The sequence below is a fragment of the Manis javanica genome, chromosome 2 (genome assembly GCF_040802235.1).
Source record: "Manis javanica isolate MJ-LG chromosome 2, MJ_LKY, whole genome shotgun sequence".
Classification (NCBI taxonomy): domain Eukaryota; kingdom Metazoa; phylum Chordata; class Mammalia; order Pholidota; family Manidae; genus Manis; species Manis javanica.
Window position 1 is genome coordinate 91,570,833 of NC_133157.1, and position 16,801 is coordinate 91,587,633.

The 16,801-nt window shown below is 46.9% G+C and overlaps 1 pseudogene; it reads left to right on the forward strand.

Moving 5' to 3' along the window:
* Positions 1-1,424: 1,424 nt before the first annotated feature.
* Positions 1,425-16,801, forward strand: part of LOC108407984 (small G protein signaling modulator 1-like) — a 36,858-nt pseudogene continuing 21,481 nt past the window's right edge.

Genomic DNA, 16,801 nt, shown 5'->3' on the forward strand with positions numbered 1-16,801 from the left:
TTGGAGTGTTGAAATTTTCTTTTACACCAACGGGCTCAAAGTAGCCCAGACAAGGAGGGGAGAGAGCTGGGGTGGGAGTGCTCTGCTGACTTTGCCAACTGGAGGAAAAAAGTGGTTTACTGACCTTGACGGCTGTGTTGAATATTTTCCTTATCAGGTGGACGCAGCCAGGAACTTGGTGGAACAGGTGTTGGTCCCCAAGAGCCCATTTCCTGCTGAGTCCTGGAGATTCTGGCAGCCAGGTGCCCTTCTTGTGGGCACTTCCAGTGACCTGAATGGTGGGAAGGGGGCCCCTGAAGGCCTGGCTGCTCCTGGATGGACAGCCAGAATATCTTGAAGACTTTCAGTAGTGATGATGATGATGAAGATGGCAACAGCAGCTGCAGCAACGAGTCTTTGTGTAGTCCTTTACATTCAGTATCCACTTAAGTTGATGTCATTCCAATGAAATAATGCTATCACACCCATTTTAAAGATGAGAAAACTGAGACTCTGAGAGTGTCAGTGATGCCGGGGTTCTTGTTCACGGAGTCGAAGAATGAACTTCCCAAACAGTCGAGGAAGGAGAGCAAGGCAGAGGCTTTTATTTAGAGAGAAAGTGAAAGACAGAGAGAGCTCCTGGCTCAAGCCAGGAGGGGACAAGAGAGCCCGGCGTGGTGCGTTGTCTAGGGGTTTTATAGGCAGTTGAGAGCCAAGAGCTTCCGATGTACACCTGCTAAGTGGTTCCAAATACCTCATTGTTTCTTTTACAAGAATTTTACTGCTCTGATTTCCTCCCAGGATAGCAGCTTCCTGGTCTGGGAGCGTATCACTTAAGACTGTCTGCTTTGCTCCCAAGGTGGGCTGAGTTATTATCTGTTTGTTAAGAAACTTTTTTTAACTAATTAGGTTTTAAGATGGAATCCTTCCCGTTTCTACTATGTTGTTTTGGGCTCCCTTGCTACATTGCCTAAGTTGCAACAAACCTTCGTTTAGGGCTAGAGGAAGAAAAGCAGCACTTGGGTAAAGTTAGAAAAATAAGCTGGGCCTCCCAGTAGGCCAAAGCAAATCCCACAACGGATTGTCTTGCTTTGTTTTTTCCAGAGGCCCTCACCCTGCTCTGTCTGGCCCATGGTCCCTGTCTCATCAGCAGGAGCCCCTCCCGCCTGCCGCTTCCTCAGCCTGGCAACCAGCAGACACCGAATGCCTGGGGCTGTCCTTTCCTGCGCAACCAAAGGGGGTGGTACGTGCAGTGTGCGGGGCTCCAGGCTTGGCCCCGGCGCTGCGCGCGCGGAAGCGAAGGCGCACGCGAGGGCCAGAGGGGGGGAGTGTCCCGCGGCCCCGGCGGCCTGGCGGAGGGGCGGGGCGGCGCGCGGGTCTGACGTCGGCGTCCCCGGCCGTCCTTGCTCTCGGCCCCGCCCCGCCGCGGCTGCAGCCACCCGGCAATGGCTTCGGGCCCCGCAGGTAAGCGGGCGCGGGCGCGGGGCGGCTGGAGAGCAGCCCCGGGCCCCCGCCCCAGCCCTCGGCTGACCGGCCGCCCTGGCATCTTGTTCCACGGAGGCGGAGACGTGACAGAGGCTGCTACGCACCATCAAGAAGGAGGTGGGTGCTGGGGCAGGGGCGCGACCCCCAGGGAAGGCGGTGGCCGCGGCCACCCGGGCCGAGAGTCAGTAAGGGGGGCGTGGCCACTGGCGGCGCGGCCACCTCGGGTGCGGGGCTCACCTGGGTGGGTATTTACCTACCGCAGGGCTGGAGGAGGGTGAGTTTGGGAGTGGAAGCCTTAGGCATGGCGGGTGGGGCACACTTGGATGAGTCTGGGTAGGTACCCCTTTTGTGGGAGAGCCAGTGGTTGGGTGTCACTGAAGTGAGACAAGCCCCTGAGGGGCTGACACAGCGTCCCGGGGGTGGGGTGGGGCTGGAGGGGGCTGCAGAAGGAGGACCAGACTTCAGGAAAGGGGTAAGATTCACCTGGGGGAGAAAAAGCCCCTACCCCTACCCCCACTCTGCCCCCAAATTCTTGGTGCTCCGAGACACCCCCTAAAGCCAGGGGACTCCTTCCCTGAGAGGCCTGGGTCAGCGAGTTATCTTATTTGTGAGTATGTGCCTGCACTCTCCTGGCAGGCAGGGTCCCCTCACCCTACACCCACCCCACACATGCAGGAGGGTGACTGACAGGTTCAGCTGCCCCTCTCGCCCTTCCTTCACCCTTCCAGGGGCCAGCTAGGAGCCCAGTGTAGCCTTTAGAGATAATAGCCCGTGACTTACCGTAGAGGGGGAGAATCTATAGTGATGGGTGTCTGGGAACACGAGATGCCTGAAATCCGTGTGTACGTGTGTGCACGCACCTCTGTGGGTGAGAACATGCGGCTGTGTGTGCATCTTCGAATATCTGTGCATTTGGAGAATCTAAGTGTGTATGTGTTGTGTGTGCATGGTTCTGTGTGTCAGTGTGTTTATCTGTTATTGTGAATATGATGTGTGTTTGTGTGATGCTGGAATCTGTGCAAATGAGACTCTGTGTGTGTGTGCATGTCTGTGTATGTGTGTTTATGGCCCTTTTCATGTCACCCCACATCCCTCAACCTGGGACCCCATTACTGCTGAGCCTGCATCACCTCTGTACTTGCTGTTCCTTTGCCCGAGACTGCAACGGCCACAGGCCTTTGGGGCTGGCCTGATTCCTGTGCGTCTGTGTGTGTTGATGGTGTCAGCATCTGGTGTCAGCATCTGGTGTCAGAGCTGAGCACCAAGAAACCCTTCTGCTCATGGTGGCAGAAAGCCACCAAGGGCACCCTTGATGCCAGGACCTGTTGCTGCCCCTCCCTCCTTGGGGAGCAGCGGTATGTGTCCGTGTGTGCGGCATGTCCCATGTTGGTTAAACAGTCAGCTCCAGGGCTGGGTGCATGTTCTGGCATTTATGAATAAGGAGACATGCAGGATACATGGAATCCCTCAGAAAGGCCCAGAACTTTTCAGCTCTGTCCTAGTAGAGACCCCTGTGGGGACCTGAAGGTAGCTCTGTATAGACCCTCTTTCTAAGAAAACCTACAGACCCCACAACATTCTGATGATTATTTTGACGGAGGGTGTATACAGACACCCACCCCTAAAGCCTTCAGGTTAAAAGTTTTTGTTCATTGTTTAACCAAACCTAGATAGAATATGTGCTCTCCAGATGCTTTCACCTGGTATGGCTGTGTTTTTAAGGACATGGTTGGTTGGTTCAGCTGGAAGGGGAACTTTAGGCAGAAGAGCATGTGAGCAACATCTGGGGAGGGCAGTGCTTCCTGCCTCTGGGCAGGGCTCCCACTGGACCCCTGGTCCCAGCTCTGCCACCAGCTCCCTCAGTGTCCTGGAAAAGTCCCCCTCTCAAGGACTCAGTTTCTACATCTAGGGAGGAAAGCGTGGGTCCAGTGTCCTTGGAGGTTCCATTCATGTCAGCCAGGCTGTGGGGAAAACCTTGCCCCTAGTGGTCAACAGTCTGGGTGGTCTTGGCTGGGAGCAGCTGAGTTTGGGGCTTGGAATGAACTTTCTGCCTGGCTCAAGACTGAGGCCATCTCCATATCAGAGGGACCTCTTGACATCCTGTATGGTGCCTGACTTGGAGGGCAGCCCTAGAACCTTGCAGGTGTGCCCACTGACCCCAGGTCTGCAATCAGAAAGCAGGACTTACAGTTACAAGTTTCAGCTGTTTCTAAATTCTGCATTTCTTGGGGCACATTATTTTAGTCATCAGAGCCTCCATTTACTGGGAGCTACTCTGTGCCAGGTGTGCCCTGCATGCACAGTACCTTTATGAAGTGAGTAAGATGGTCCCCATGTTATAGACAAAGAAACTGAAGCTAGGAGAGGAGGACCGAGTTACTCAAGAGCATACAAGCAAGAAGGGGCAGAGCCAGGGACTTGCCCCAGGTCTGCCTGACATCAGGACCAGGCTCATACCCTTCTGTAGCATTCCCATCCCCGTCTTCTCAGCGCCATAATCTCGGCATGTGTGGGTGGTACAATTTCCATGGTACAAATGAGAAACTGGCCCAGAGAGAATAAGTGATGTCTCAGAGGCACAAAAGCATGGAAGGGAAAGAGGTTCAGCTCTTCTGTGAGGTTCCTGTTCAGCATGGGTGCCCCTAAGGACCTCGCAACAAGCTGTGCCCCTGCAGCAGACCTCTCCTTTCTTTCTTCTGCTCACCTCTTTGGGGAGCATCTCCTCCCCAGATCAGAGAGCCAGCCTCCAGTGGAATGGCAAAAGGAAGCTCTTTGCCTAGAAGTCTGGGATTTGGGCAGATCTTCCTTCTCTGCATCCTCTGTGTTCAAGGAGCCAGGGCCCTACCTGTTGCAGCCACACCCAGGGGCTCCTCCCATCTGTCTTTCTGGAAGGGGTGGCTTAACAATCAGTTTCTGTAGATAAGCCAGGCATGTGTGCAGGCTTTAGCTGAGCCTCTGCACCCACAAAGGCCGCAGAGGCTGTGGAGCAGGAAGCTCTGTCCAGTGCAACTCAGGGTGCCAGTGTGACCAGCACTGTGGAGCAGGCCAGGGGGGAGCTCTGGGCTGGGTTCAGTCCCCGTGCATGTACTTTCTGAAGGGCATCTGTGTGCCAGACACTGGGCTGGGCTCTGTGGCTATAGCCGTGAACAGGGTAGGCCCTACCTTCTTGAGGCTGACATTCCACTATGGTAGACGGACCCTGACAGACATCTGAGTGTAATTAAAAGGGATAATTACAGGCTGTGCACTGAGGTCTGAAGGAGAGCCACCTGGCACCACAAGAACACATTACAAGGAGAAGTAAATGCATGTAGGTGGCCCAAGAAGGCTTCCTGGAGGAGGTGATGGCTAAGAAGAGAAGTAAAGGATGAGTAGGTCATTTAGGTCAAAGTATATGGTAGGAAGAGACATGAACACCATTCCTGGCAGGAAATGCAAAGACTTGGTGACTAGATGGGGCACATGAACTTGAGGAATGGGAGGACTCAAAAGTGCTTGGAGTACAGAGAGAAAGGAGAAGGGTGCCCTGTGCAGGGGGGCAGAGCATGTGGTCCTATCCTAACAGCAAAGGGGAACAGAGTTGGGAGGACAAGAGGAATATGGGAAAAAGAGGGTGGGGCTGGAATTGATTGCTTGTAAATTGTACAATTTTGGACAAGCATCTTCTTTACCTTGGGTCTCAGTTTATTCATAATGGGGATGAAAATTACTCACCTGTCAGAAAAAAGCACATGAAAACACCCACCATGTTAGCCTGAGCTTCCTCAGGGCCAGCAGCTTATTTTTTCTATCTCCCCAGTCCCACCAAGGGAAAGCTGGAGACCGTGTCCTCATCATGACTTGCTCCAGTTAAACCCAACCAGCTTTACCCTGGCTTCTTCCTGGCTTGGCTCACCCTCCACCCCTTGCAAGCCCTCCTTTTCCCTCCTCCCCCGCGTCCACCTCTTAGTTTTGTTTTGCTTCCCAGAGCTAGCAGGGACTGGCTTCCTATTCCCATGACAACTGCCATTAAATGAACCGCCATGTGACACAAGTTGAGAATGGAAGCAGAGTGACTAGCAGCCTTGTTTTGCTGCCTCTGGCTAAGCCTGGGAGGCGTCTTAATTGGAGGGGAGAAGGCAGGGGCTTCTGGGTGGGAGGAGAGACCCCCAGGAAGGAGGCAGGGGGAGGAGGACGGTGCTGGAGAGGCGTCTGTGTTGGCTCTGCAAATGGAGCTGGTGTAAGGGCCCTGATGGAGAGAGCTGTCCTCACAGTGACTGTGGGCGTGTTTGGGGAGCTGAGCCTCCCAGGCCCTGGGTGGGAGGCAGTGGGACGGGAAAGGAGGGCAGGACTTGCTAGGAAGCTTATAAGCGGTGAAAGAAACAAGTGATGGCACCACTGGGACCCCATGATGCTTCCACTCCAAACCCAGAGGTTTTTAATGAGGGAGAAGTTTTGCCCCCCAGGTAGGGTTGCCAGATAGCATACAGGTGGCACAAATTCAAATTTCAGATAAACAGTGAATAGTATAGGCATGTATTGCCAAATCAGGCTGCCCTACCTCAGGGGACATTTGGCAATGTCTGGAGACGTATTTACGGTTGTTGCAACTGGGGGTATGCTACTCTCCTCTGGTGGGGAGAGGCCTGGGATGCTGCACAACCTGCAATGCAAAGGACCTCCTCCCCTGCCCCCCGGCAACCAAAAGAAGCATCCAGTCTGGAATGGCACTACTGTTGAGGTGGAGAAACCTCTGTGCCAGGCACTGTACCAGTGTTCCCCAAGCACTACCTCCTTCATGGTTCATAGTCCTACTGCGGAGAATTATTATCTTCACTTAAGAAATGAACTGGAGGCACAGAAAATGTTAAGCAGCTCTCTTGAAGGTCACACAGCCTGTTCATGGAGGAGCCAGTGTCCTACAGTTTAACTCAGTTCTGACACTGTCTACCTGGAGGTAGCATCAGATCCCACAGGTTAAGGGCTTAGTCCCACAAGACTGCCCTCCACTTCAGATGCCAATTGCAATCCCAGGTTGTCACCTACACTTCTGACAACAGGTTATATATAGGTTTCCTGCAACCCCCTTCTTGGGTTCGATAATATGCTAGAATGGCTCACAGAATGCAGGGAGACACTTAGGTTTATCAGTTCATTATAAAAGGATATGATAAAGCATACAGGTGAACATGCAGATGGAAGAGATGGGTAGGACAAGGGGTGTGGTGCTTCCGTGCCCTCTCCAGTTGTGTGCCCCTCCCAGCACCTCTGTGGTCAGCAACCTGGAACTCTCCAAACTCCATCCTTTTGGGGTTTTTATGGAGGCTTCATCATGTAGGTGTGCTGTATCAGTTCAATCTCCAGCTCTTCACCTCTTCCTTGAAGTCATGCAAGGGGGTCCATCTGACTGTCCCTAGCTTCTAGTCATGGCTTGGTGTTTCTGGAGACCAGCCCCTATCCTTAAAATGCTATCTAGGAGCCCACCATGAGTTTCCTCATGAGAATAAAAGATACTCCTATCACCCAGGAACTTACAGGGAAATTAGGAGCTCTGTCAGGAACCCAATACAGAAACCAATATATGTGTTTTCTATTATTTCTCAGTAAGCGAACTACTGCCCAAGGGCCAAATCTGAACCTCCACTTATTTTTGTAAATAAAGCTTTATTGTAACAGCCACATCCTTACATATTGCACATGGCTGCTCTTGTGCATTACAAGGGTGGAGTGGAATAGTTGAGACAGAGACTAAATGGCCAGTAAAGCCAACAATACTATCTAGACCTTTACAGAAAAATTTTGAAGATCCTTACCCTTGTACTTTGAAGTCTGAAGTCCTGCGTGCCAGGCCTGCCCCTGGAACTTCCTCTGTTCTGACTTGGAGAAATGTCTTAGTCCACTGGGGGGGCTGTAACAAAACTATCATAGACTGAGTGGCTTAAACAAACATCTAACAAACATTTATTTCTCACAGTTCTGGAGGCTGGGAGGTCCAAGATAAGATGGCAGGTTCAGTGTCTGCTAGGAACCTACTTCCTGGTTCATAGATGGCCATCCTCTCCCTGTGTCTTGTGCGGCAGAAGGGGACTCTCTGGTCTCCTTAATAAGGATACTAATCCCATTGATGATGGCTCCACCCTCATGACCTAATTTTCTCCCAAAGGCCCCACCTCCTCATACCTTGACATTGGATATTAGGATTTCAACATTTGAAAATGTGGGGGAACATAAATATTCAGTCCATTGCAAGGGTTGTCCCCCCTGAGTCTCAGTTTCCTCCTCTGTAAATGGGGAGAGTTGATTTCTGTGTATGGTGTAAAGTACGAGTGCAACTTCATTCATTTGCATGTGAATATCCAGTTTTCCCAGCACCATTTGTGAAGGGATGCCTTTCCATTTACTTCTGTTGTTTTAAATTTCTCTCAGCAATGTGTTGAGTTTCAGTATACAAGTCTTTCACTTGGTTGGTTATGTTTATACCTAAGTGTTTTCAATATACAAGTCCTGTCCCCACTGAATGATCTTGGCACCCTTGTTGAAATCATTTTACAGTACATGTGAGGGTTTCTTTCTGGGCTTTCTATTCTGTTCCATTTGTTATATGTCTGCCTTTATGCCAGTACCACATTATTTTTCTTACTTTTTTGTAATAAGTTTTGAAGTCAGGAAGGATGACTTTGTTCTTCTTTTTCAAGATTGTTTTGCTTATTTCAGGTCCCTGAGATTCCATATGAATTTTAGGGTAGATCTTGTTTCTGCAAACAAAACAAAACAAACAAAACCGCTATTGGGATTTTGATAGGAATTACATTAAATCTATAGATTGTTTTGGGTTTTGTTAACATGTTAACTATATTGTCTTCCAATCTGTGAACAATGTGGGATGCCTTTCCATTTATTTATGTTGTTTTAAATTTCTCTCAGGAATGTATTGAGTTTTCAGTATACAAGTCTTTCACTTTGTTGGTTATGTTTATGACTAAGTGTTTTCAATATACAAGTCTTTCACCTCCTTAGTCAAGTTTATTCTGAAGTGTTTTATTCTTTTTGATGATATTGTAAATGAAATTTTTAAAAATTTCCTTTTTGGATTATTCATTTTTAGTGTTTATAAATACAACTGATTTTTCTGTGTCGATTTTGTGTTTTGCCATTTTGCTGAGTTTGTTTATTAGTGCTAAGTTTTTTTATGGAACCCTTAGGGTTTTTTATAGATAAGATCATGTCATCTGTGAGCAGATACTTTTACTTATTCCTTTCTGATTTGTTTTTCTTTTTATTTCCTTTCCTTGCCTAATTTATCTAATCCTTTATCTAACTAGAACTTCAAGTGCTATGTTAAATTAAAGAGTGGGCATCTTTGTTTTCTTCTCTGATCTGAGAAGAAAAACTTTCAGTCTTTCACCCTTGAATAAGATGGTAACTTGGGGTTTTTCATATAATGATTTTTATTACAGAGGTAATTTCCTTCTGTTTTTAATTTGGTGAGTGTTTTTATGATGAAAAGATGCTGAATTTTGTTATTATTTTTCTGCCTCAACTAAAATGATTATGTGGTCTTACTTTCTTCATTATGTTAATGTGGTATATTACATGGGTTGATTTTTATCTGTTGAGCCATCCTTGCATGTTAGCAATAAATGCCAGTTGGTCATGGTTACAGTCCTTTTGCTATGCTGCTGAATTCTGCTTGCTTGTGTTCTGTTGAAATTTTTGCATCAGTATTCCTTGGAGGTATTGGTCTGTATAGTTTTTCTGTAATGTTTTGTCTGGCTTTGGTTTCAAGATGATGTTGGCCTCATAAAATGAGTTTGAAAGTATTCCCTTCTGTTCAATTTTTTTTAAGTGTTTGAGAAGGGTTGGTTAATTCTTAGGTGTTTGACAGAATTCTCCAGTGAAGCCATCTGTCTGGTCTTGAGCTTTTCTTTTTGAGGACATTTTAGATTACTGATTCAGTCCCTTTGCTACTTATAAGTCTGTTCAGATTTTGGTAGATTACATGTTTTAGGAATTTATTTTATTTAGGATATCCAATTTATTGGCATGCAGCTGTTTATAGTATTCTCTTAAGAGCCTTTTTATTTCTATAGCATATGTTGGATTGTCTCCTACAGTTCTGATTTTAGTTATTTGAGTCTTTATTTCTCAGTCTAGTTGAAAGTTTGTCAATTTTTCTAATCTTTTTTGGAGAACAACTCTTGGTTTTGTTGACTTTTTTCTATTGTATTTGTTTTGTTTATCTCTGCTCTGATGTTTCCTTCTTTCTGCTAGCTTTGGTTTGTTCTTAGTTTAAAAAGTCCCTTAAGGTTATAAAGTCAGATTGTTGATTTGAGATCTTTCTTCTTTTAACATAAGCATTTCCAGCTGCATGTTTCCCTCTTAGCACTGTTTATGTTACATCCCATTGTTTTTACTATGTTGTTTTCATTTTCCTCAAGATATTTGCTAATTTTTCCTGTTATTTCTTCTTTGACCCATAGGTTGGTTGTTCAGAGAGTGTGTTAATTTCCACTATGCTGTTGATTTCTAGTTTTACTCCATTGTGATCAGAAAAGAAACTTTGTATGAATTTGGCCTTTTAAAATGTTATTGAGACTTGTTTTGTTTCCTAACATATGCTCTATACTGAAGAATGTTCTGTGTGACTTGAGAAAAATGTGTATTCCCCTGGTGTTGGGTGGAGGGTTCTATGCAGTCTCTTGGGCCCAGGTGGTCTATAATGCTGTAGTCCTCTGTTTCCCTGTTGATCTTCTGTCTGGTTGTTCTGTTGACTTAGCCTTTAACAAGATCCTTCTGGCCATGTTAAGATAAGCCTCTAGGAGGCAAATACAGGGAGACAAGTGAGAGGTTACAGTGTTAATCCAAAACAGATGTGGCTCAGACCAGAGTCACTTGGACCAGAGAGGTACTGTTGGGGGGATGTCGGTTTGGAGATGCAGGGAAGTCAGAGTACAAGTTGAGGAAGGAATGCATTAAAGTGAGAGTGTTAGGGAATGACATAATAGAATAATAAAGGAAGTTCATGAACAGCTGCTCAGCATAGGGCTCCACCCCTGCTAACTCCTCAAGCCAGTGTTACCTGGCATCCAGTGTCTGCTTGGATCTGCATGGTGTGAGAACTGAGTCCCTACCACCCCAGAATTTGGGAGCTGCAGAGCACTGGATGGAGTGAGATTATGTTCTGCAAACTTCCTATAGGTAAAGAAAGAAGACTTTCAGGCAGGCTACTAAAGAGCATGACTGTAAGCTGCAGTTCCTGGTCACCTAGGCCAAGGTAATTTGCAAGCCCAGATCTGAGCTCTCAGTAGCGCCTCCCTAGTTGGGACAGAGAGTGAAGGTTTGAGCTGAAATTGAGCTGAATTAAAAAGCAAAGTAACAAGGACACTTACACTGGAAAAGTGCAGAGACAAAACGTTGAAGTTGAACAGTGAGAAGTTTATTTAAAGCAAAAAGGAGCTCACCGGGATAAGGGGTGTGTGTGGGCTGCCCCAGAGAAGAGGCGCTCCTAAAAGGTTGGTAAAAAGTTAAAGGTACGCACTTAGACAGTGCAGGCGACCTCAGAGAGAGGAACGCCCTGTAAGGTTGAGGGTTCCCTCTTTTAAGGATTTTTCAGAAATGTGACAAAGGGCTGGGGTTGCAGACTTGGTAAGTGGTCCCAGAATGTTAAAATGAACTTAACACAAGAAATTTACTGCTCTGATTTCTCCCTGAAATATGGAAGTCTTGGTCTGGGAGCTTTCAAACAAGACTGCCTGCCCTTACCCTGAAGTGGGCTGAGTTATTGTCTGTTAGCTAAAGAGTATGTTAAGAATCTTACTTCTTAACTTCCTGGGTTTTAAAAGGGAATCTTATCTTTAAGATGGACTCTTTCTTGCTTTTACTATGTTGTTTATGGCTGGGCTTGCTTGCCATATATTGCCCAGGTTGTAAATTACTTGATTAGGGGCTGGAGGAGAAAAAAACAGCATATAGGTCAAGTTAAAGAATAAGCTGGGGTTTTTTAGGAGGCTAAAGTAAATCTTAAAATGGCATGATTGAAGTGACACAATAAAGACACGGACTATGCTTAGGTACCCTCCTTTATCTGGGGAATATTCAGACATTCCAGGCCTAGGTACTTCTGGCTTTTTGAGCTTTAACTGATTAATTCATTAACTCTGTGAGTCTTTCCTAGGATTTTTATTTTAACTGGGTAACTTTTTGAGTCTCTTTTAGTGGGCTTTCCTGGCCTTATTCTCTTTCCACTCGCTCATATCTATTTTCCTGCCCAGCAGTATTGGTGAAGGGGATGAGAAATGGACTTAGTATATTTTGATGGCAGACCCAGTGTACTTGGCTCACTCTTTAGAAGTTGGTATTTACTAGGTAAAGGAGTTTTTCCAAGGTCCTACAGCTTGTAAGTGGCTGAGCTAGGATTTGAACCAAGGCTTGTCTGGCCGCAAATTCTTAGCTCTTAATTAACCACTGTGCTGCTCTGAAAACACTCCTGACCAGGGTGTCTGGAAACACACGCCCCCCTCCACTGCCTCCCCGATAGTTGACTATCACCCACTACTTAGCCTGAACTCATGTCCCTCTGCCCCTCTTTTCCCCAGCGACATCCAGGTCTGGGTGCCTGGCAGCCTCCTCCTGTCAGGTTCTCTGACACTGGATTATAAACTAGCATCACTGTGACCTGTCTCAGGGGAGCAAAGAGAAGGGAGGCAGGTACCTAGGAAGGGGGAGGGGTGGACAAATACTCTGAGACCGTGTGGGCTTAATGGTATGTCACAGAGGAGCTCAGCCCCTGTAGTTCGACAGACCTGAGTCTAAGCTTTGACTATGCTGCCTACCAGCTGTGTGACCCTGGGCACGTTATACCACCTCTCTGTGCCTCTGTCTGCTCCCTTCACAATTAGGGGTGGTAATGCTGCTGCTCTGTTTGCCCATGATTATCGTGGCAAAACATTTTTGCAGCTAGAATATTCTACCAAAGCAGAAATTGATTATGATCCTTCAAGTCATTCATTCCTCAAGCAGAATGTTATTGAGCACCTATGATGTGCCCGAACCATAGCTGCAAAGCAAGGAGACACAGTGCTTATTACCCTCATGAGGTCCACAGCCCAGCAGGGAGGACCATGTGTGTGATGAAATCAGTATAAATCTGATGGGTGTTATAAAAGCTGCTGCTGTGTAAACCCAAACAAGGGAATTTAACCTCCACATCAGGTGATGGATCAGCCAGGACCAGAATACTGAGGTTTTAGGCAGATTGATGCATGCATGCAGCTAACACTTATTGCAGGCACACTGTGTGCCAGACTCTGTGCTCAGTACATGGTGTGCGTTAACTTGTTTGGTTCACCTTGAGGCAGGTGCTATTCCTGTACACCCTTTATTCAATGAGAAAGCTAAGGTTCAGAGAGGTGATGTAACTTGCCTGAGAAAACACAGCTAGTAGCTAGAAGGGCCACCATATGGCAGCTGGAGCCAGGCTGGAAAAAACCGTATGTGGGTAAAATTATAATATTCCAGAATCTCTCGCCTTGCTTTAGTGCATCTCCATATCAACATGGGTTCCTCAGGGGTGGAGAAAAGTAGTTCATCTCCATATCAATGAGTAATTACCTGAGCAACTAAGGTTTATTTGAAGGTTGGAGGGAGGTCTCACTTGCTTCTGCCAGAGCAGGAAAGAGACAGCCCCAGACTGCAGTTTGTAAGCAATAAATGGGTTTTAAACTTTACTTCTCTGTTTGACTGATTTTGGTTTTAGAGGTATTTTGCCCTGGAATTTCCTCTCTCTGGAGTTACACTGTAATAGCTGGAAGTCCAGCTGTGCTTCTTCCCAGCTATATGGCCTTGGGTGGGCCAGGTTGCCTTCCTGAGCCTCAGTTTCCAATTCCATAAATGGGACCAATTCCATGGACTTGACTAGGTAGTTTTCAGATTTAGAAATTCTGTCAAAGTCCAGGTTGGATATTGCTGAGCTCAGAGGTTAACCACTGTTCACAGGAAGTGTGCTGACTTGGGTGTGTGGGGCATGGGTGGTGTGCCAGCTCCAGGGTGGGCAGTGCCATGTGGTTTTCCAGAGAATGTGGCCAGGGATGCTCTGAGTTGAGTCTTCCTCTCCAGGAGGCAAGCAGAAGGAAGGGGGAGAGGGACATCAAGAGCCTGAGACTCTCCTCTGGTGGGTGCATTGATATGCTGGCCTGGCTGAGTCCGCAGGGGCTGCACAGTGCCCAGGAAGGGAGCAGAGACCCACTGAGAGGGGTGGGCTCAGGACTGTGCCCCATCGTCCCATCACAGACCTGGTGTTGTAGACCTGGGACCTGCCTCTGAGTTGATCTCTTCTGGCCTCAACTTCAAGGTGGGAAAACTGAGGCTCTAGAGAGGAGAAAGTCTTTGTGAAAAGCTCTGCAATGACTCTGGGCGGAGTTGGAGCCCAGAATCTAGCAAAGCAGCAGGGTGTTCAGGTTCCCAGAGGTTCAGCCATGAGCAGAGGCACAGCTGCCCTTTTAGCGTTGTGTCCCTGTGCCTGGCATATCAGAGATGCTCAAGAAAGCAGAAGTGTGCGCACAGCCTGGGGACCCACACTCAGGCTGGGACTTTGTCTGCTCTGGGCCAGCTCTACTTCCTGCAGCAAGTTGCTTCACTCACTGAGCCTCTGTTTGCCAAAATAAGATCACAAGCCCAGCTGGTAGGTGCCTGAGCAGAGATGTGAACTCAGATTCACCAGATTCCAGTGCTGATTTTTCTCTCTGTATCCCCCTGATTCTTTTATATGTCTGTTTCATGCATTCATTCATTTAGAAAATATTAATTGAGCCCCTACTGTGCACTAGGCACTATTCTAGTTCCCATGGATAAAGCAGTGGACAAGGAAAACAAGGTCCTGCCCACTGAGAACTTATGTTCTAGAAGAGGGAAACAGACAGGAGCAGATAAACAGATGGGATGGGACTAATGTAAATACACTCAAGGAACTATAATAGGGGGTGGACAGAGCAGAGGGAGAGGGCTGCCTTAGGTAATGTGTCAGGGCAGGAGCTGACATTTCGTGTGACACCTGAGAAGACACCTGCCATGCAAAAAGCCTGAAAAGTGAATCCTTTAAAATGTGAAGCGTGGTACCGTCACAGGCCTTGGGCTTCCAGAAGACACTGCGAGGAGGGTGTGGAAGGAGAGCAGTTACCCAAATCTCGCCAACAGCCTGAGAAGGCTGTGAAGGGGGACGCAGGTCTTTGGGATGTCTGCACCCTGGGTCGTGTTTCCGTGTCCCTCTCCAGCTGTCTTTGCCTTCCAGGTGAAGCAGATCATGGAGGAGGCTGTCACGTGGAAGTTTGTCCATGAAGACAGCAGCCACATCATCTCCTTCTGTGGTGAGTCTGTGGCCGGTGGCTGTGAAAAGTGGCTTCTCTCTCTGTGGGCTGCCTTGGAGAAGTGGCATCTTTTTTTTTAAATTAAAGTATCATTGATACACAATTTTATGAAGGTTTCACTTGAGCAACATTGTGGTTTCAACATTCACCCATATTATCACATCCTCCTTCCCACCCCACTGCAGTCACTGTCCACCAGCGTAGTAAGATGCTAAAGAGTCACTACTTGTGGGAAGTGGCATTTTTGAACGAGGGTGCTTATGTCAGTTTTTTGCTTTGTAACTCCAAAGTTATTTTCAGATTCCAAAGGGACTCCCTTAGGGAATTTGGAAATAGAGAAAAGTCGTGAGAAGTAATTAGGAACGACATCTGCCCCCATAAAGAGGTAACCATGCTTAACACTGGAGGGACTGCCTTCCCTTCCCATGGCCTCAGTTCACACTGACCACATCCAAGAGACAAGTGGTCTTGCATCCAAGAAATGGGCTCCATATCCTATCTCTACTCTACCTATGGCTGCCCAGGTAAAGGAAGAGGATGGATAGGGCCTTTAAAAAATGTATGGAATTAAGAGCCACTGACACATCCCGAGGAATCATGTCCAGCTCGCTCAGCAAAGGAGGCAGGCCTGGGGCTCCAAGTGTGACTCATACTTCTCTCCTTGAACTAGCTATGCTCACGAGGTTCCAGAAATGACCATGCTGCGAGGTTCTTACTGTACTTTGACAAGGGCTAGAGACATGTGTTTTGTGTGTCCCCGAAGTCAGGATCCAGCTCATAGTTGGTGTGTACATCTAAGTTTCTCCTTGAAACACTTTGTTTCATGACTGGAGTGTCTGATCATGGAGGCCATTCTGTAATTCCCCCCTCGTGTCTTGACCCCACAGAGAGGTCGGAGCGAGGAGACCTGGCAGGGCAGTGAGCTTCCGTCCAGATGGCTGGGGGCACCATCCATGTTCCTGCAATATGCTGAGCACACATTGTGACCTAGGAGCCCCCTGACATCAGTTTAGCCTCTTTGCAGCCAGGCAGACTGGGGTCAGATCCCAGCTCTGCCACTTTTTTATTGAGTGACTTTGGGAAGACTTTATTTTTTTTAAGTGAGATGTATGATACATGTATTTTAAAAAAACTTTTATATATACTTAAACATTTAAAAGATTTAAAATATTTTATGTATTTATAAATAAGTATATTTAAATAAACACATATGCACATATACACACACAGGCAGACCTCATTTTATTGAGACATGCTTTATTGCACTTCACAGATTCTGTGCTTTTAAAAAATTGATTTGTGGCAATGCTGCGTTGAGCAAGTGTCAGCACCATTTTTCTGACAGCATCTGCTCATTTCGTGTCTCTGGGTCACATTTCGGTAATTCTCACAATATGTCAGACCTTTTTATTGTTATACTTGTTATGATGATCTGTGATCAGTGATTAAGATGACTCACTGAAAGCTCAGATGATGGTTAGCATTTTTTAGCAACAAAGTATTTTTAAATTAAGGTGTGTACACTGCTTTTTAAGATATAATGTTATTGTACACTTAAAAGACTGCCGTATAACCGAAACATAACTTTTACATGCCCTGGGACACCAAAACCTTCACTGGACTCGCCTCATTGCGATATTCACTTTACTGTGGTGGTCTGGAACTGAACTTGCAGTATCTCCAAGGTCTGCCTATATATATACATTTGCACACACATATGTAGACACTTCAATGTGAGTATGAGAATATATGCCCAATTTTTTCTACTGGACATTTTTATTTGCAAATAAAATGATATGCATGTCTCCTCCAGGACTTGCTAACATACCTCCCAGTTAAAGACTTGGAGGACTAGGAAGTGATAAAAATCATAATTCTGTAACTCCTATCAAAGTCTTCCAGCAAGAGAAATGTGATGGCACTAAATGAGGCCTGAAGGCTCTCCCTGAGGTTTCTTTAATCCCTTGTTCCTTCTTTCCATGCTTTTTTCGTACCTC